General features: G+C 36.9%; 1 pseudogene; it reads left to right on the top strand.

Annotated features, from left to right (window-relative positions):
* The first annotated feature begins 474 nt into the window (after window positions 1-474).
* The window catches only part of LOC137767148 (DNA topoisomerase 2-binding protein 1 pseudogene), a 63,159-nt pseudogene continuing 41,028 nt past the window's right edge, over window positions 475-22,605 (top strand).

Below are 22,605 nucleotides of genomic sequence, written 5' to 3'. Positions count from 1 at the left end.
GGAAATAGTTGTATTCACAGCTATAGTTTATAATAGTGAAAAGATTTAAAGCAAAATCAGCAAAGGGAAAAGGCATAAAGGGCAAAGTCCATAGGAAATCAGGCACACATACTTTCAAGAATCCTCTCTCAGTGGAATCACACAGGACTCTATTACCCCAGAAACTAGCTGTTGACAAAATGTGTCTAGTGTGACTGTCTAGAAGGGAAGCTCATTAGAGACTCATCGCCTAGGGTTTTTATTGAGAGCTAGTCAGGAGGTAACTTCTGCCACACGTATATCAAGATTCCAGATTCTCAGAAGGAAGGTAAGCATTCAGTTTGTACAAACTGTCTAGCCCCAGTGAGTTACTCTTATAATTTAGGGAAAAATTTATGTCAGTGTATAGAACTGTTTACCATTCATGTGTTCAGATGCCAGCCAAGGGTCAATCTTGCAAGCAGACCTTCTAAGGACAGCAGTCCCAGATCTGCAATGTTGTCTCCTTATCACGGTCATGAACAGACCCAGCTTTTGTTTTGGAACATGTTTTCAAACATAGTTGTACTGTCAACAGCCTTGGAAGATGAAGATAAAGTCTCCATCCAGGGCAAACGTTGGGCAGGTTTGTTTGCAGGCCATTATAAAATCTGAGCTCATGCCCTCTTTGCATTTGAAGATCTTCAGATTTAATTTGGGATCTACTTGAAGAATTCATCTTTCTGGTTAAGGCCTTGTTCAATATGAGAGTACTCCTTTGGCACTTCAGTCTGATCTTGAGGTCAGACAGTTTCAACCAAAGCTGCTTTAAATGAAACTGTGCCCATCTGGCCTTCAGCCTATTCCTTTGGAAAGGTTGTCTTCAGCCAGGCTCCTCTGGGACCAAACTGTCTCCTTAGGACTGGTTGGAATTGGCTTGCAAGCTATTTGAGTTGAGTCATTTGTGCTATGAGCTGTTTGAAAATTATTCTTTTCTATAGAGGAAAACCTCTACAAATGGGATCCAAGTTATCTAAGTGTTTTGAGGGTGTCCCTTCCCCTCATACAGGGACTCTGGCTTATGTTTAAAAACCTTGGTCCCTCTTCATGTGAATTTCTAACTAAATGAACCAACCTGATCAAAGGCAGTTCAAAATATCAATGGCCATTATGGTGAACTTTGAACTCTCCAAACTTAATTTCCTTAAAACCTTAACTTTGAACTCTCCAAACTTACTTCCTTAAAAATAGCTCAAAAAATTTCAAAACCCAGTGGAATGCTTATTTTGATTGGTATTTTGAGGCTTCCAAGCATTATCAGGAGTCTAAAATTGCCTCTCTGCCAAATAAGATTTTAAAATTAACTGAGGCAAACAAAAAATTAAAGAAAGCAAAATGCTTCCCAAAGCCTCAGTTTCTTCTTCCTTGGCTTCATTGTCTCGGGCTCCACCTCTGGCACCACCTTATCTTTCTCCCTCAGCTCCTCATGGCCAGACCCTGCCTCAAGTGGAATCATTCTTTTCCCTTCTACACCAGCCATGCCTCTACTATACCCTCATTTCCCTCATATTAATTCTCTTGCCAAACTTTCCCTTTTACATAAAACTCTCCCCACTTCCTTTTCCTCTGAACTTGTCAAAACCAGTCCCTTTAAAATTAAGTTTTCCGAGTTTCCTAAAGCTAAACCCTTAATTTCTTATACTCTCTGGACTAAAGCTGAACCATGAGCCATAGTCAAAGATTTCCCCAAAGTAAACTTAGATCCTCACAGAATTGCTGAGGGATTTAATACAGTTGACCCTTGAACAACATGGGCTTGAACTGCATGGGTCCACTTATAAGCAGATTTTTTTCAATAGTAAATAGTACAGTATTGCAGGATCCACAGTTGAGTCTGCAGATGTGGAACTGTGGATATGGAGGAACTGTGTATACAAAAGGGCTGACTATAAATTATACACGGATGTTCGACTGTGTAGAGGGTTGGTGCTCTTAACTCCTACATTGTTCAACGGTCAACTGTATAGTCATTCACATTTATCACCCTGGCTTCTCTGACTTATGTAAGCTAGTTCATATGCTTGTCAGTGAAGGCCAGGCCCAGAATTGGATGGAAACCACGAAAATTGGGAAAATCCTGAAAGGTCTCTAGAATTACAACTGGGAGACCAACTCTGCTAATTTATTATATGATAAGCCTTAGGCAATTGCTAAGCAACTCATGGAGCAATTCCTAGTGTTTTTCCAAAGACTGTTGACTGGAGCAAATTTAGCTTGTACACAAAATCTAATGGACCTGTTTATGATTTTTACAATCAACTTCAGATGGTTTTTAAACAAAATTCTTCAGATGTTGATTTCACTTAAGCAGCTTTTAACTCCATGTTTATTAATGTGCTGAACTAAGGCCTTTCCCTTCTAGTAAAAAGGACTGGTATGGAATGGGAAACTATGTCCACTCCAGATTGAGTCCATCTGGTAAACCAGCTCTTGAGAGAACTCTGGATGAGTCACGTCACAGGAAGACTGCCAAAATTCTTAATATTCAACTCCATCAAATGAAGTCTCCTAAATGAAACCAAAACCCTCCTAGTTTCTGCTATTATGGCAAAGAGCCAGGACATTGGAAAAAAGATTTTACAAATCTAAGTGCTTTATGTACCTTCATCCCTCAAACCAGCCCTTTAATGTCTCCCCAATTCTCAATGATGGGACTCCAAGGAACTACAGGGGCTCATCCCAATCCTCCCTGTTAATTGGGTTGGAAAAACATTTCTTTTCCAGATTAGGGATGGATCTCTTCTAGTCCTAATGGATATGAGTCAATCTCTTGGTGCTCAACCCTACTATTATAAAACAGCTCTTACCTCAAAGTACTAAAACAATTCAGATAGTGGGGATGTCTAATGAACCTCAAGAGGTTCCTGTCTCTAAACCTATCTTCTTTTATTTAGGCACTTTGAGAGATACCCACCCTTTTCTCCTTAGTTCTACTGCTTCTATCCATTTATTAGGCCAAGACTTCTTAGAGAAGTATCACACTAGAATTTCCTTCTCTCAGAAGAGAAAAATATAATTCTACAATTTGATAATAGTCATCAAAGTAACCAACCAGGTGAATTAAATAACCTCTTCACCTCTTTTATTCCATCTGTTACGGTACTAGAGCAGATTCTGGAAACACTGATCATTTGTCATTGAATCAGCTGCCACTTTTCTTATGGGCAAAATCTCTAACTGATGTTGGCAAAATGTACAGCACACCTCTCATCAAAATTCAAATAGATACCTCAAAGCTCTTCACAGAATTAATCAATACTCTGTAAGTAAAGAAGACCTTCAAGGCATAAAGCCCATAATAGAAGATTACGGGCTCAAGACCTCATTATCCTTTGTACCAGGCCCTGTAACACATTTTTCCAGTGACAATACCTAAGGGCCAAGGATGGAGGTTTGTCCAGAACCTCCAAGCAATAAACAAACATTGTTATCCCTTGAAACCCTGTTGTTCCTAACTCCCCTACATTGCTAAGATCCATTCCCAGCAGAAGTAAATTTTTTACTGTAATTGATTTATACAGTGCATTCTTTAGTACTCCAGGTGATGAAGCTAGCCAATACCTTTTTTGCCTTCACTTGGGAAGAAAAAAAATTCATATCGACAGTAATGACTCAGAGTTATACTGAGAGTCCTTCTTATTTCTCACAAATCCTGAGGGCTGATCTGGATGACATAAAGTTCCTTAGGGTTCTACTTTGTAGCAATATGTAGATGATTTGCTTCTTTTCTCTCCTTCTCAAGCCTTCTCACAGGAAGACAGCATCCACTTGCTAAAGCTTTTAGCCTTAAAGGGACAGAAGATCACCAAAGAAAAACTGCAGTTTGCTCAAACCCAGGTTTTATTTTTAGGGCATCTGATATCCGAATAAGTGTTGCACTTAGGTCCAGATAGATTTTATCATGTCCTAACTTTCTCAAAACCCAAAAGTCAGGGCCAGCTGTGAGGTTTTCTCATATTAGTTAGTTATTGCTGAAAGTGGATTCAAATTTTTCTCTACTGGGCAAACCTCTATAGTAAAACTCAACAAAAGCAACCCCAACCCAGTTTTATGAAAAGAATGGACCACATAGCCTTCAAGGCCTTAAAGAAGAGTTTGATAAACCCATCTGTCTTTGGGCATTCCAATTATCAGATTCCCTTTTTTTATGAAAAGGAAGGAAATATCTTGGGGTACTCACCCAAAAATATGGAGACCACCATCAATACATAGGATATTTTAGCCAGCAATTGGCCCCTAAGGCATGGGGATAGCCCCCTTGCCTTAAAGCCATTAAAAAAAAAAAATTATTTATTTTATTTATTTTTTTTCTTTTTTTTTTGGCTGCGTCAGGCCTTAGTTGAGGCATGCAGGATCTTTCGTTGCGGCACGTGGTGTGCAGGTTTCTCTCTAGTTGTGGCGTGTGGGTTCTCTCTCTCTAGTTGTGGTGCACAGGCTTCAGGGCGCATGAGCTCTGTAGTTTGCGGCACATGGGCTCTCTTGTTGAGGTGCGTGAGCTCAGTAGTTGTGGCATGCGGGAGTAGTTGCCCAGCGGCATGTGGAATCTTAGTTCCCCGACCCGGTATCAAACCCATATCTGCTGCATTGGAAGGTGGATTCTTTACCACTGGACCACCAGGGAAGTCTTGCCTTAAAGCTATGATAGCCACTGCCCTTTTGGGTAAGGCCACCAAGAAAATCGTCGTGGGATCCCCTTTAACCATTTTTTTAACCATTTTTTTGTACCTCATGCAGTAAAAGCTCTCCTGAATTCTCATCTCCCTCAACATTTCTCAGCTAGCCACCTCACCTCTCATAATGTCTTTTTGTTAACTGCCCCTCACATGACTCTTTTATGTTGTAATAACGTTAACCCAAATACTGTTTTCTTCTTCATAGCAGAGAAAGTCCGTCACGACCACTGCTTAATGCTATTGGATCACCTCCTGACTCCTCATAACAGGAAAATCCATTGGGTAAGGTTGACTTCTCATGGTTCACTGACGGTTCTTACTTAAAAGGTGACAATGGCAAATAATGTGCTGGGTGTACTATTACAATTCCTATTGATGTTCTTGAGGCAGCATCTTTGCCTATGGCTACTTTAGCTCAACATGCTTAATTATACACTCTTACAAGGGCTTGTACTTTAGCCAAGGACAAAACTGTCAATATTTATACTGATAGTAGATATGCTTTTGGAATAGCTCATGATTTTGGAATGTTGTGGAAGCAATATGGTTTCTTTACTTCCATTTGGAAATAAGATTAAAAATGTCCTTATGTTCAAGAATTACTAAATGTGATATTTTTATCTGTTGTTTTAGCTATCATTAAATTTCCTGTATATTCTAAACTTGAGTGTCTGGAAGCTAAAGGAAATCACCTTACTGATATTTCTGCAAGGAATGCTGCCCTTAAAGGGGCCAACAGCAGACAAAACTCTGTCATGGTCCGAAGGGATATTTCCCCAAATTACAATTTAGAAAAACTGGATGGAGAGGGCCAACAAGTGGACTCAGGAAAAAAAAAAAAAAAAAAAAGAACAAGATTGGAAATTCAACAATTGTTGGTTTGATAAAAAGAGAAAGTTCTGATTTGGACCTAATAACAAACCAGTACTGCTGCAGAATCTAAAATTCTCCCTGCTTACCACTGTACATGCATTAAACCATTGGTTTACCAACAAAATGATAGTCTTTATAAATCAGTATTGGTGGGGAAACATTAACAAAGCTGAAGAAAGTGCCTATCTCCCTTGTCCCCCTTGTCCTAAGTACAACCGAGGAAGCCTGCTTCTACTGCTCCTGGCCATTTTAAACTGCCTAATGGACAATTTGAGGTCTGACAATTGGAATTTGGACAATTTCCTCCATCCAATGGATATAAATATGTTTTAGTCACGTTTGGTATGTTTTCACACTGGATTGAAGCCTTTCCTTGCAGATAAGCTTATTGCCTCTTGTGGCTAAAGTCCTTTTGGAAAAGATTATCTCTACCTGGGGAACTTCACTCAAATTGCATAATGATCAAGAAATCCATTTTACTGCCCAGGTGCCTTGACAGGTCTGTGCTGTTGGCTGGTCTTACAACACTGTCACTGTGCTTACCACCCTCAATCCTCTGGTTCAGTTGAACACACTAACGGCATTAAGACTCAAATGGCAAATTTGTAGGAGCCCTCCAGTACTCTGGCCAAAAGCACTGGTCTTTCTAAATCTCAGACCAACCCCTTTTGGAACTTATAAACTCTCAGTCTTTGAGATAGTCACAAGGTGCCCAATGCACTTGACTACTGTTTCTTTTGACTCACAACTGATGAAAGGAGAGATACTGCAAAGGCTTAATTGCAATGTTGCTTCTCCTAAAAGTAACCATATTTTGGTAGAACAATCTTTTCACAGTGAGCCTTTGGGAGATGAAGACCTTAAGTGTCATACTTTGCAATCTGAAGATTTTAGTTATTGGAAAAGAAACCTCTAGAAGGACTCTCTTCAATGTGGCTGGAAGGGTCCCTATCAGGTACTGCTAACCAAACATTGTGCCAACAAACTCCAAGGAATAGACACTTGGATTCACATGATGCACCTAAAGGTGCCGAACACTGACTGTAACTGCACATTATCTGGTGACCTGAAAGTAAAGACGTCCCAGAACTGAAGCAGATAACATCTGATGAGACAGCTTTCCCAAGATATACGGAACACGTCTGTTGGAAGTTTGTTGTCAAAGTTTTGATGATGGCATAACACTTCAGGTGATCTCCAATGTCTCGCATCTTGATAACATATGGACTTTAGATTAAAAGTGCCTGAGACTTCTCCTTCCACCCCCTCTTTGTTACTCAGATGTGAATTTAATAGGTGCCCAATCCTTGCACTTTCCCTCTAACATGAGACACTACACTCAGGAAGAATTCTGAGGACAAAAAGACAAAAAGGACAAAGGACAAAAAGACTCTGAAACCAGAAAACCTGACTCTTGATCAGTGATAATTTAGAGAAAGATCTTGATCAAAAGGAGGAAATATAGGGGCTTCCCTGGTGGCGCAGTGGTTGGGAGTCTGCCTGCTAATGCGGGGGACACGGGTTCGGGCCCTGGTCTGGGAGGATCCCACATGCCGCGGAGCGACTAGGCCCGTGAGCCACAACTACTGAGCCTGCGCGTCTGGAGCCTGTGCTCCTCAACAAGAGAGGCCGCGATAGTGAGAGGCCCGTGCACCGCAATGAAGAGTGGCCCCCGCTTGCCGCAACTAGAGAAAGCCCTCGCACAGAAACGAAGACCCAATGCAGCCATAAATAAATAAATAAATAAATAAAATTTAAAAAAAAAAGGAGGAAATATAAAACAGAAACAGAAACCACAATTAAATAGAGATGGGAGTCCAAAACGGGGAGCTCTCATGCCCTTCAGTGATAGCAGAGTCCAACAGAAAGAAGAAATACTCCTCTTCTTTCCTGGCAAGGAATCCAATGAAAAGCCACGGACTCTTTGTTTAATATAGCCGCCCAACTTCTTTTTCCTCTCTATAAAAGCGTTCTCCTTCCCTTCCCATGTGGGGACTTGCATGTTGCTTGCCACGGCTGCAGACACATAACTGCAATTCTCTGCTGATCCCACATAAACCAATCTTTTCTGGGGAAATATCTAGCAGTCTACTTGTTTCAGGTCAACAATGAAGTTCATGTTTCTTGCTTTGCTACAAGTAAAGTCCTTTGTCTCTGACCCATGAGCTTCATGTCTTCTGCCAGCACCCAGCAAACTGTGACAGGCTAAATTGTTACTTTGCAAGTAAGGCAAACTCACAAACCCTTTTACTTCTTGACACTAGTCATATTAGGATTCTCTTAGGAGCCTGTGGAAAGAGTGGAGTTAATTGCAATAAGAGAATTAGATAGAGTTCATAGAACTAATCTGATTGGAGGTTGTGGGTGATCAACCCAAGCTATCTGCTGTTTAATCAAAGCCATGCAATTAATCACATATGTAACTCATTGGAATAAATAGATGGCATACTGTGGGTTCAGCTTATAAATTTAAAAAATTTTAAGAAAGGCTAGGACAGACAGAGACTGACTTGGGCCTGAAGGCTCTCCTTCAGTATTTTAATTTGTTGGGGATTATTTGAATTTTGAAGATAGATGAAGTTTTATTCCTCTTGCCTTCTTAAGTATCCTCTGAAAAATGTGTCACTATGTGTCTTAAATTTTAGTTTTTGTTGGTTGTTTAAATAGAAATGTTTACAAACTTTGCCACGTCTGCATTTTTGTGAGATATAATGTAAATTTAATAAAGTATTAGGATTTAATATTGATTAGTTTTGACAATTGTACACACCCATTTAACCACCACCTAAAATAAAGAATTGTGTTGTGCAATGTAGTAACCAATCACTAGCTACATGTGGCTACTTAGTCTTCAATTTTAATTAATTAAAGTTAAATAAAATCTAAAATTCATTTTCTTAATCACACTAACCTAACCACATTTCAAATTCTTAACAGCTGCATGTCAGTGGTAGTGGCCACTGACATGAAGCTATTGGACATATTGTACACAACATATTTAGAACACTGCAAGAAACAACAGAAATGTCCTCTTTAAATTAACAGCCTGCAACATTAGAAAGTGGCTTCTTTTACTCACAATAATTTTCAGATTCATCCGCATTATTGTGTGCATTTGTAGTTTTGTTTCCCATTTTACTGCTGTGTAGTATTCCACTTAATAGTTGTAGTACAATTTGTTTAATGATTCTGCTATTCATTAATGTTTATATTGCTTCCACTTTCAGTTATTATGAATAAGGCTGTCATGACATTTTGTACAGTTCTTTTTGTGGACATATGTTTGTTTCATTCTCTTGAAAAAATACTCAGGGGTAGAATTGCTTAATCATGGGACAGGTATAAGTTTATCTTCATAAGAAACTGCCACATGCAAAAAAAAAAAATGTATAATAATATTATTTAGCAATGACATACTAATTCAGACAATTAGAATTGGGGGAAAGAATGACAATACAAAATATTGGCAAGGATGTATAATAGGTGGAAATCTCATATATTGCTGGTTGGAGGGTGAAATAGTACAGCTTCTTTGAACAACGATATATTATTATGGTTTTAATATGCGTTTCCTTCTTGACTGAAGATGTTAAGCAGCTTTTCATGTATTTATTGGGCACTCTAACATCTTCTTTTGTGAAGTGTCTGTTGAATTCTTTTGCACACTTAGAACAATTAGTTATTTGCCTTTTAATTATTAATTTGTATGAGTACTTTATATATTCTAAATATGATTTCTTCAGATATATTATTTCAGATAATTATATTTTTAAGATTAAAATCCAAATCTTATATTTTTAAGATTTGGATTTTAATTAATATAAATGATTGTGGCTAAGTTTCAAGTTAACTATAGGAAAATGTGGAGCACAAGCTTAGAAAGTCGTTTTTTGCTTTTTGCTTTTTTATAAAATAAAAGTCAAAATGTATTAGAGAGTATGCTATAAGCACAGTGGATCAAGAGATATCAGAGCCAAGAAAAGCCAGTTGGGGCTCCTTTGTACCAGAAACTTAAAAACCTTAGAAGAAAACATGAAGAAAAAAGTCACTTCAGGGCCTCTATGTATTTAAAGATTTGATTTTTTAAATGTCTCTTTAATATTTCTAAAATTGTCTTGCAAAGAAAAGCATACTAAGCATACTTCATATGACAGAAAAGGTAAAACTCAAAAATCACTATGTTTTTTTGTGTTAGAAAATTAATTTTTCATGTAATGAACACTATATTCAAGATGCCTGGTAATTTTAGCACATAAAATAGAGCCAAATAGACAATTGAATATGTACTCCTATAACAATAAGGTTTTTTAAAAGCTCCATGTCTTTGGTACCACTGATTTACATATGGAACATTTAATTAGTAAAGTTACCAGTGTATTTTTAAATGAGTCCTTTGGCTTTATTTTCTGGGTACCCAGGAAAGATAGAATTCCAAATTTATAAATGGTATTCTTTATTTTTAAAAATACCCCAAATATGGCGTGCAGAAGGTAATAGTATGTGCTTGCAAAATCTAATAATTTTCTCTTCACATTTTGCAAGTTAAATCTTTCACTTCTCATATACAAAAATCAGAATCTTTAATTCAGTACAGGAGTACTACATATGGCCAGGTTACATAACTGCTCAAACAAATGATTATTTCTCTTCCTCCAAAACAAACAAACAAACAAATACCATGCTTATTCCAACAAAGACACACATACTTGAAATCAAAAAATCTCTACAAAGTTGATCTAATGTACAAATTCAACGTTATGCACAATTCACCTGAAGCTATTTATGAATCTCTACTTTTCCTATGCCTTATATATTCAAGTGAAAACACAAGATGATTCAAAGATACAGGTGCAACAGTTAAAAGTCTTCCTCTGTTGCTAAAAGTTACTGGGGGTTAAGTTTAAATGACACTCAAAGAAGTCAGAACCAATAATAAATCTCTGTTTTGTACTCCTTCCTTACTCATATACACAGCCACTTCTACAGACACATGATAAACATAGACACAACCACACAGATACATTTATACAAACACACACACAAACACAAATAATAACCAGACATTCCTCAACTAATATGACTTTTCTTAACTTCCTACAGTGTCCCTTAGTTATCCTAACCAACGAGGCAATTTCAGTGTAAGAAACACTTTGAATATCTGAACATAGACATTGTCAGGCCCTAGCTCCATGTACTGCTTGCTTAAAAAAAAAAAAAAGAAGAAGAAGAAGAAAACAAGTCAGTCTCACTAAAGCAGAAATGTCAAATACCATCTACCTTTGGGACTGAATATTATTCCCTTGCAGTGAGGACCTCTGGTACACATTTTGATTTCAATTTTAAAACTCTGAAGAGGAAAGTTACATTTATAAAAAATGCAGGACTTCTGGTTTTGGGTTATAAAATAGATCTGAAGAATATAAAGAGCTTTATAACTATTCTCTCCAGAAATTGAAAAAGCCTAATTGCATTAGGAATGAGTTTCCTTTCTCTAGAGGTCTTCAAGCAGAAACTACACAGCCACAACTCCTGAGCCTTTCAGAAGACATCAATCCACAAGGCAGCCAGTTAAATTAGATGCCCTCTGAGGTCACTTCCAAATTGCAGTCTCTATAACTCTAACAATTTCTCCTTATTTTAACAACTCAACTACATTTTATCAGAGTTAAGGGTCTTCTAACATCATTGCTTTGCCTCTGTTATTTTTGGAACAAGATGGGGATAAACATACATCCACATTAAAATGAAGAGGAGGCATGAGTAATTAATTAGTCCCTCTAATTATTTACTATGAATTATAAAACTATCTGAGGCTGAAAAAGTGACCACTTACGTTTTTCAAGAATACAGTTTTCAAGTTAAAGTAAGTAACTAACTGAATTATTTGAGAGCAATTAAATATTTAAAGAAAACATTTAGATCTTTACACCTTTTTATAGATACAGGAAATATATTAACATGACCATTATGTTCCCAGTAAGCAAAAGCACATATACCCCCAGTGTGCTCAGTTAATTATGAAAGGCTTTTAGTTTTTGAAATTTCCAAAGATTTATAAGGGTCAGGTAAAGAAACGGTTTTTGAGAAAGGTAAATGGAGAGGAGATCTGCCTGCCTGAGTTGAAGCTCAGGATAAAAACATCCAAAAGAAATAGAAAAGGAGAGACAAGTATAATTGGAATTTTAATAGGATTGCTGAGGTAGATTCAAGTTCAAAATCTTATGAGGTCTCCTGTTTTCCCAGTTACCAGTTAGTATGAGATATTTTATAGGTAGGCAACTCATCCGCAACCACGCACACCTTTTTTTTTTTTTTTAATAAATAAATAAATTTATTTTTTAAAAAAACCAAACCATTAACAGTAACATCTGGTACCATGACTGCTACACAGAAGAAGCTCATTTTGTTGAACGAATGAATGAACGAATGAATAAATACTATGGCTTAGTGCAGTGTTTTCGAAATTATGTCATAACCCATAGAATCACGACTAGCATTTTTGGAAGAAATGAAAGAAAATATCAAAGTGCATCACATGTAGTAAGGGTAAGATATTGTGAAACCTTTCTTTCAATTAAAGTGTGTGCGTTTTATGTCTGTGTGTACATGTGTGCAGTGGATCACAATGTACTATGGATCAAACTGTAAAAAGTTTAAAATACACTGATTTCGTGGTTAAGACACACTGGGTATGAATTCCAGCTCTGCCACATCCTAGCTTTGTTAACTGTGGACACACGACTCAGTTCTCTTAAGTCTCACTATCAACTGTAAAATAGAGATAACAATAGTACTCACCTCATGCAGTTGCTAGGGAATAAACGAGTATAGGTATACAACAACAACAGCTAACATGTACCTGGTGTTTATTATGTAACAAGTTCTGTTCTATATGTGTCACATATAATAATTCACTCATTCCTCACAACTCTATTATCCCCATTTTGTAGATGTAAAAGACTGAGGCACACATAGGATAAAAAATATGCCCCAGGTCCTCAACAGGACCTAGCTATCTAGTAGGCAGCAGAGCCAGGATTCTAAGCAGACAATCTTGAACCAGGATCTGAGACCTTTCATACTACACTATACTGCTTAATACAATTCCTAATATACAGTAAATACAATAAATGTCAGTTGTGCTATTGTTATTAAAGATACATTTCCTGTAAGATCAGAACCTGATAAAAAAATTGCAACTTATGAAACATTCTGGAAAGTATTTTGTTTAAAAAAATCCATCTTAACAGCAATAAATAGTGCTTTAATAAAAAAAGAAAAGGCTTTGATAGAAATCAAATTATTATTATTAAACTCTTGGCAAATTAGGAATAGAAAAACAACTTGCTTAATATGATAAAGACTATCTAAAGAAACCTGTACCAAATATCACACTTAATGGTGAAATGCTTTAAAAAACCTTTTCTTTTGAGATTGGAAGACAAGGATGGCCCATTATAAATACCTTCATTCAACATTGTACTGGAGGGTCTAGAAAGCACGGTAAAATTTTTAAAAAAATACAAAAACTAACTATATTTCTATCCCAGTCACAAACAGAAATGAAATTTCAAAAGATGCCATTTACAATAGCATCTAAACATATAAAATACCTAGGTTGCAATCTAATAAAGACATATAAGATCTCTATGTAAAAATTTTAATACACTTATTTAATGTGAAATTGAAGAAGATTTCAGTAAATGGACAGGTATGTTATGATCATAGGTTGGAAGAGTTATTATTGTAAAGATCTACAGAGTCAGTAAAATTCCATTCAAAATCCCAATTCTGTGTGTGTGTGTGTCTGTGTGTGTATACCTGACAAGCTAATTCTAAAATGTATATGGAAATGCAAAAGAACAAAAATAGCACAAATACTGATCTTTGCTATTGTTTTCTTTGTTTCTATTTCATTTATTTCTGCTCTGATCTTTATGATTTCTTTCCTTCTGCTAACTTTGGGTTTTGTTTGTTCTTCTTTCTCTAGTTTCTTTAGGTGTAAGGTTAGATTGTTTACTTGAGATTTTTCTTGTTTCTTTAGGTAGGCTTGTATAGCTATAAACTTCCCTCTTAGAACTGCTTTTGCTGCATCCCATAGGTTTTGGGTTGTCGTGTTTTCATTGTCATTTGTCTCTAGGTATTTTTTGATTTCTTCTTTGATTTCTTCAGTGATGTCTTGGTTATTTAGTAACGTATTGTTTAGCCTCCATGTGTTAGTCTTTTTTACGTTTTTTTCCCTGTAATTCATTTCTAATCTCATAGCATTGTGGTCAGAAAAGATGCTTGATATGATTTCAATTTTCTTAAATTTACTGAGGCTTGATTTGTGACCCAAGATGTGATCTATCCTGGAGAATGTTCCGTGCGCACTTGAGAAGAACGTGTAATCTGCTGGTTTTGGATGGAATGTCCTATAAATATCAATTAAATCTATCTGGTCTATTGTGTCATTTAAAGCTTCTGTTTCCTTATTTATTTTCATTTTGGATGATCTGTCCATTGGTGTAAGTGAGGTGTTAAAGTCCCCCACTATTATTGTGTTACTGTCAATTTCCTCTTTTATGGCTGTTAGCAGTTGCCTTATGTATTGAGGTGCTCCTATGTTGGGTGCATATATATTTATAATTGTTATATCTTCTTCTTGGATTGATCCCTTGATCATTATGTAGTGTCCTTCCTCGTCTCTTGTAACATTCTTTATTTTAAAGTCTATTTTATCTGATATGAGTATAGCTACTCCAGCTTTCTTTTGCTTTCCATTTGCATGGAATATCTTTTTCCATCCACTCACTTTCAGTCTGTATGTGTCCCTAGGTCTAAAGTGGGTCTCTTGTAGACAGCATATATATGGGTCTTGTTTTTGTATCCATTCAGCAAGCCTGTGTCTTTTGGTTGGAGCATTTAATCCATTCACGTTTAAGGTAATTATCGATATGTATGTTCCTATGACCATTTTCTTAATTGTTTTGGGTTTGTTTTGGTAGGTCCTTTTCTTCTCTTGTGTTTCCCACTTAGAGAAGTTCCTTTAGCATTTGTTGTAGAGCTGGTTTGGTGGTGCTGAATTCTCTTAGCTTTTGCTTGTCTGTAAAGCTTTTGATTTCTCCATCAAATCTAAATGAGATCCTTGCCGGGTAGAGTAATCTTGGTTGTAGGTTCTTCCCTTTCATCACTTTAAGTATATCATGCCACTCCCTTCTGGCTTGTAGAGTTTCTGCTGAGAAATCAGCTGTTAACCTTATGGGAGTTCCCTTGTATGTTATTTGTTGTTTTTCCCTTGCTGCTTTCAATAATTTTTCTTTGTCTTTAATTTTTGCCATTTTGATTACTATGTGTCTCGGCGTGTTTCTCCTTGGGTTTATCCTGTATGGGACTCTCTGCGCTTCCTGGACTTGGGTGGCTATTTCCTTTCCCATGTTAGGGAAGTTTTCGACTATAATCTCTTCAAATATTTTCTCTGGCCCTTTCTCTCTCTCTTCTCCTTCTGGGACCCCTATAATGCGAATGTTGTTGCGTTTAATGTTGTCCCAGAGGTCTCTTATGCTGTCTTCATTTCTTTTCATTCTTTTTTCTTTAGTCTGTTCCGCAGCAGTGAATTCCACCATTCTGTCTTCCAGGTCACTTATCCGTTCTTCTGCCTCAGTTATTCTGCTATTTATTCCTTCTAGTGTAGTTTTCATTTCAGTTATTGTATTGGTCATCTCTGTTTGTTTGTTCTTTAATTCTTCTAGGTCTTTGTTAATCATTTCTTGCATCTTCTCAATCTTTGCCTCCATTCTTATTCCGAGGTCCTGGATCATCTTCACTATCATTATTCTGAATTCTTTTTCTGGAAGGTTGCCTATCTCCACTTCATTTAGTTGTTTTTCTGGGGTTTTTTCTTGTTCCTTCATCTGGTATATAGCCCTCTGCCTTTTCATCTTGTCTATCTTTCTGTAACTGTGGGTTTTGGTCCACAGGCTGCAGGATTGTAGTTTTTCTTGCTTCTGCTGTCTGCCCTCTGGTGGTTGAAGCTATCTAAGAGGCTTGATGGGAGGCTCTGGTGGTCAGCACAAATACTGCTAGTGTTGGAGGGTCTCCTGCAGAGGCGGGGGCTGGCTCTGTTTCACGGTGGGGACAAGGACACTGGCAGCGGAGGTTCTGGGAAGTACTCCTTGGCGTGAGCCCTCCTAGAGTTTGCCATCAGCCCCACCAAAGACACGCACACCTTTTTAGTTAATAAAGTACATTCATTTTTTAGAATATCAAAGTAAGGGAAATTGCAAAGACAAACCATTAGTTTCTACATAAATTTTTCTTTTTAAAAACTGCTTTTGTGCATTAATTCAAGAACATTATTTGAGAATATGCTGTTCACATCTGCATAACATATCACTGAGCTAGGCACTGTTTTTATTCTCGTTTCATTGTTATTTAGAAAAAAAATGCCATCCTGATTTTCTTACCACAAAACTCAAAGGACAATCTTGCCCAACCTGTTTTAATGCCTACACAACATGCTTGCATGCTCTTTGTGTTCTTGAGGTGCATTATTTTTCATTGTGTTCATGATACTTCCTATACATATTTTCTCTCTTCAAGAAGATGGTAAACAGCAGAGTCATGAACCATGCCTTCCAGTTCCTATTTATTCCTACCAAATTCCCACAATATTGTTTTTATGCCAATTCCAAATATCTACTTTACTAATTCAACAATTCCATTTTGTTCTTCTAAGAACTATCTTCAGTTAACCACACAAAGTATACTTCTAAACATGTATATAAATATTTTGTATATGTATTTGATTTATCAATGGTAAGTAACGGATGATTTTGCTCTTATAGCCAAAGAAAAATACAGAACAATTAATCCCTCATTACAGTGAAAACCTCTCAGAAGCAAGAGCCATTTGCATTCACCTCTTCAGAGTGAAGAGTACGCTCAACCATTATTTGTTGAATTTAATTAGACACCCTAGGTAACTCTACACTAATTATGTGGCTTTGAGAAACATGCAATAGCCTCTAATATTTTTAATCACAAAAATTCATGGTTTATATACCTTTCATATCATTTCATTCGTTCTATTTCCTTGATTCTTTTTTTCTCTGTAAGTATCAGACATAGGCTTTCAATAACCACCTAGTTAACAATGGGGGACATGGGTGAGTTATAAAATGGGACAGTCTCCAGCATCTGGCTTTGAAGGTACACATGAATTTAACAGTCCTTCTTGATTTTTCATGTCTTCTCATCAGAAGCTATCATGGTTAGATGTTATTTAGTAAGTTCTATAGTTTTTAACTACTTCTGGAATCCAAGGATTTTGAAATTTCTCTTGATTTTGTGGCTTTTACTAAACCAGGTACTGTAACGTATATGCTAATTTAAAAATTAATTTGTACATTCTATTTCATTCAGTAAATTAGTTATAAAACTAAGATATGATGTATCTCTAATTTTGCAATAGAAGAGTGTCACTATTAACTTTTTAATGTACAATATTTCCTTCTACCATTTGAGTACATGTGTTTTAAGACAAAATCATGATCGTACTCTGTATAAAGTTTGTGCTTTGTTTTACCCCACATAATATTACAAGGACAGTTTCTCACATCATAATTAATTCTCTTCCAAAACATATTTTTATTCATTCATAATATCTCATCAAATTACATATACCCTTTTATTAGGATCTTGGTTTGTTTTCTATCACTCCAACAAATAATACAACAGTGGATTTCTCAGCAGATACATCTTTTTGAGTATCTCTGCTTATTTCCCTTGGATAATTCCTAGAAGTGGAATTATTGGACTAAAATTGTGACTAATTTTAAGGCACATTATTGACATTATCAAATTCTCTCCAGAAATATCTTAGCAGTTTAAACTTTAAGAATCTGCATGTCAAAGTTTTAGTTCTTTGTTGTTGCTTGACATTGAAACACACCAAAACTATACATTTGCCTTCATGTAAATATTTGGTCATATCAATGAAGTTGTAGTAATTCCATATGTTAGTACTAACACTGAGTGTGCACTGTATTCCAGATCTCCCTGACCCATTTAATACAGCACACATACAAACGTGGACTTGTGAATGTGTACATACACACATATGTTCACAGGAGTCTGAAAAAGGAGGTTTTCCACATATAAACAAAAGATGCTAAGAATTCTTATTGTGTGAGGTGTTTCATTTATACATTAATTTAAAGGTGATATTATTAATAGAAAATTCTCTGAATAGAATATTATTTTGCACTTTCCTTGTACCTACAAATAGACTGCCAATATTCTTACATATTCATGATTGGATTCATGAAAAAAGAAGAAATAATAAAAGGGAGACAATAAAATCTAGTGATTTCCCGAAATTGAAAAAATCTACATCTCTTTGCACAGCAGGTTCCTTCAACAGCAGATATCTGTAAAAACACACTGTTCGCTCTGTTGATCAGATATTAAGCAGTGGAAATGCCAGAATTACTCTAAGAATTTGAAATACAGATTTTATCCTTCTGAATTTAATGTTAACATAAAATGTAAATTCAAAATTTAAGATAAGTATTGGTAAATATTTTTGAGTGTTTTCATACACTTATTTGCAAAGAATTTACTTTTATGTTGTGATAACATTTCATTATTTACTCCATTGGGTCTTTAGAGGACATATATATGGTTAACAGCATATCTGTTGACTGAATCTCAGGGCTGACACTACTTTGTTTATTCATGTATGCTAGATGTGCAGAATGAAATAACATTGGTGAGCTTAACCACAATTTAGATTTCTGGCCTCTGGAGAACAGCCACACTGCAATGCTGCCTTTTGGAGTATTCCACCATAACCAAGTCATGAAGAGAGGGAATAGCCCAATTAATTAAAAGAGCTTTGGTTGTATGCTGCCTTACCTCCAAAATAGGAAAACAAATTCCATAATTTGGACTGCTTCATGGGTATGGTAAGAGAGCAATTCTACGTTAGTAAAAAAAATAGTGGAAATTAGGAAATTTCCAAGTCCTTAATGCCATATGAAGTTGAGCATCTTTTCCTATGGTTATTTACGTCTGCATATTTTCTTTGGTGCAGGGCCTGTTTAGATCTTCTTCCCATTTTTAAAATTGGGTTGTCTGCTTTGTTATTGTTGAGTTTTAAGTGTTCTTTGCATATTTTAGATACAAGTCCTTTATCAGATATGCGTTTTGCAAATATTTTCTTCCTGCCCATGGCTGTCTTTTCATTCTCTTAACAGTGCCTTTTGTACAGAAGGAGTTTTTAATTTTAACGGAGTTCACTTTACCGGTATTCTATTTCATAGTGCTTTTGGTGTTGTATCAAACTCTTCACCAAACTCAAGATTTTCTCCTATGTCATATTCTAGCTGTTTTATAGTTTTGCATTTTACATTTAGGTCTATGATCCATTGTGAGTTAATTTTTGTGCAAAGTATCTAGATTCATTTTTTAATTGAATATTCAGTTGTTCCTGTACCATATCTTGAAAAGATGATCCTTACTCTATTGAATGGCCTTTGCTCTGATAACCTCAAGTCAATTAGAATCCGGCAAAAGAGGTTCCTTTGAAAGCAGCCTCTAGTAAGAACAGAATGCTCTGAGTACATTTTAAAATGGTTACTTTTTTTCCCTCCCTGTGCTGGAAACAAGAGGGGATTTTTCTCCAATTTTCACCCTGAGAGAATCTTCACATGCTTGGGTTCCTGGAGGTAAAACTCATGAAACTGTAGGGGTCCCCCTAAGACTGGGCCCCCGGAATACCTAACTCAAGCTTGTCCATACTGAGCCTCCAGCAATTCATCAGTCACAGCGTGCTTCTGCTAGTACTGTCGTCAGAGGTGAGCTTCTGCTCCTAGTGGGCTCTGATTCTCAGTATCCACCTTCCTCTGCATTTTTTAGGGTGACAGCTTACTCTGTGGCCTCAATTCTCTGAAGGATCTAAGAAGAGTTGTTATTTTACAAATTGTTCAGCATTTTTTCCTTTTGTAAAAATGGGAGAGATGACTTCCAAGTTCTCTACATGTCAGAAAGGAAACTAGAAGTCTATCTTACTTTTTACCATAGATTTGACAATAATTTCCAGGTAACCTTATATAAATCAGTATACTATCTTCTATGTGTGCAATAGAGAATATTGGACAAAATCAATACTTTCAAAATAGTGTTCTATGATACGTTAATAGATAATCAAATAGAACACGATTTGCTGGTAAAACAAAACTGGCACACATTCATTGAGGTCTCTCAAAAGGCAGCTGATAAGTAGCATCTCTCTTCCCCATATGACTTCATCTGAGAAACAAAATGAAGGAGTAGCATATGGAAGTAAAAATATAACCTGAAGGACGTTCAGATTATGGAACGTTATTCTATCCTGGACAAGTAGACTTGCTCAAACAGGATCCCCAAATTGGTCAAGCTATTCAACCCCTTGGGCCAAACCATGCAGGTCTGTGTGCTGCAATTTTCCCAGTGATGGAGAAGTACCTAGAGTAACAATGGCAACTAACTTTGCCCTATGAGCAGCTTATCCTCAGGAGGAAGAAAGGAAGAGAAGAGTCATGCATATCAAGTTCTTGTTCCCATACTCATTAATCAAGGCTCACTTCACAACCGTTTGGGGCAAAGTGAGTAATAGTACAGATAGAGGCCAGGCGTGCATTTAAGAAAATTTTATCTATATAGGAACTACTGGAGTGGGGGAAAGTCATTCTACTCTGATAACAGAGTTTAATAACTTTCAACATTATGGAGCCTTCATTAGGCCAGTGCCCACAGAGATTGTCCAAAATGGTCAGGATCAGACTGATTTGCTAACTGAGCTTTTCTTACTATCTAAATAGATCTCTCAAACTGGTAGTCTGCAACCAAGTGCAGACTTTGTTTTGCTGCTATACATAGAGTACTGTTTCTCCTTTCTTAATTACTGCCAACATTTTTAACAGGAGATTTCACCTAAATTTTAGATACACAGCTCTTCATAAATCTATAGATGACAACATTGGACCTTATTTCCAAATGGCAATAATTGCCTGCACCTGAGTAACAGTTCTTCTTACTAGATAATGTGAATACTCTTCATTTTGCCAGTTTTCACCATTTCCTCAACGTGATCACAATGCTCTTACACAGGATTTGCCTCACTCATTCATGTGTCTCTCTTCTGCAGACATTTGGGGTTATGATAACTGCTCTAAAGAAAGCCAAGCTTAGTCATATTTTTGCACTCTTATCTCATCTACAGGTAACATAGGGAACTGGTTTGGGATTACAAAGCCAGTAAAACCTGAGCTGCCTCTGTTCCTATCCACAAACCTTCTTTCTCCACATTCCATATGCTTAGTTCATTTCTTTTACAACTTATCTCTTTTTCTGATTTTTATTCTGAGGTTGACTTTGAAAAATCAGCTACTACCCATGTTCCATATCCCCAGGCACCTGGATCTTGTGTGTATAACTTGTGTTTAAATCTCTAGGTCAGCCTAGTTGGAACCCTTAAAATCCGGATATCCACAGATGAAGGCTGCTAGAAAGGCCTATGGATGTCTCTCTCTTTCCCTGCCTAGACTTCATAGGAGATCAGGCTACACTTACTTATGCTGTAATGTATACTGCTGATCCTAAGGCAGAGGCAGAACAGCAGGGTTGTGAGTCAAAAAAAGCTGATCATACTGCCAAACTGGAGGAACCAGAGCAGATGGGAAGCCAGAGAAATAAGGCTTAAAGGAGAATAAGAAAATTCTGGCACTTACTTGTAATCAAAAAGTTTTAATACGCATAAAATTATTCTGAGAGAGGGGAAGTTATGTGTTTTAATCAGGGCGTTTACTTTTCATTATAGTTGATACCCAGAAAAAGAGACAAGAGCAGACTTATCCATGAACAATATAAATTATCTTAAAATGAAAATTTTAATCTTTTTTATATTGGAACAACTTCCATATTTTTTTTCTTTTTACAAAGATAGTGATCACTTAGTTTGTACAGTTCCAATAATGCTTACTTTTACATTAACACCTAAATGAAACTTGCCTTTGGTTACTGAACTTCCTTTTAAACATCTATCAGGAGACATTTGTGTGAGTTTTCTCCAAAGTCCTTTTTTATAAAGCAGGTGTGAGGCACAAGCAGCCAGTGCTGGAAGTGTACACTCAGTAATTCTTTTTTTTTTTTTTTTTTTTTTCAATAGTATGATAGGAGAGACCTTCTCTAAGAAGTTACTTTTATTTTATTTTTAAAATTTTTTATTCTTTTTAAATTTATTTATTTTATTTTATTTTTAGCTGTGTTGGGTCTTTGTTGCTGCATGTGGGCTTTCTTTAGTTGCTTCGATCGGGGGCTGCTCTTCGTTGTGGTGCGTGGGCTTCTCATTGCGGTGGCTTAGGCACGTGGACTCAGTAGTTGTGGCTCACGAACTCTAGAGCGCAGGCTCAGTAGTTGTGGTGCACAGGCTTAGCTGTTCCGCAGCATGTGGGATCTTCCCGGACCAGGGCTCGAACCTGTGTCCCCTGTATTGGCAGGTGGATTCTTAACCACTGTGCCACCAGGGAAGCTCCACTCAGTAATTCTTAAACTTTCTTTAGGTTCTGCCTCTTCTTAAACATAACATTTCTCAACACATAGAAGAGAATTCCTCTTAATAATGCTGTAATATAAAATTGCTTTCTTACCATGGAAAGAAAGACAAGGGTAGAGTGGAGTTTAAAAGGGCATTTGCTAGTCCTATATGACAGAGGAAACCCTACAATAGCATTTTTCTCAAAGGCACGGCCCTGGGTGAGGCCAGAGGTTAGAGGTGACCATGCAAACTGAGGCAAGGGCAGGGGTGGGGCAGAGCACAGCAGGATCATCTCACTGCTGGGGAGACACTAAGTCCCAAAGGGAAGACTCCTAACATTTTATGGACCCCCGGGGCTGGAGGAGGTTGAGGGGGAAGGGCTAGGAGTGGATGAATACTGAGAACTGAATCAAAGTTAAGTGTTTTCAAGCTCCCCTCGTTCCTCTTATAAGGAGGTCCTGGCAGAGATGTCTCAACAGGGGC

The sequence above is a fragment of the Eschrichtius robustus genome, chromosome 7 (assembly GCF_028021215.1).
Source record: "Eschrichtius robustus isolate mEscRob2 chromosome 7, mEscRob2.pri, whole genome shotgun sequence".
Lineage (NCBI taxonomy): Eukaryota > Metazoa > Chordata > Mammalia > Artiodactyla > Eschrichtiidae > Eschrichtius > Eschrichtius robustus.
The sequence above is the reverse complement of the archived record's forward strand: the minus strand, read 5'-3'. Positions and strand labels throughout refer to the sequence as shown.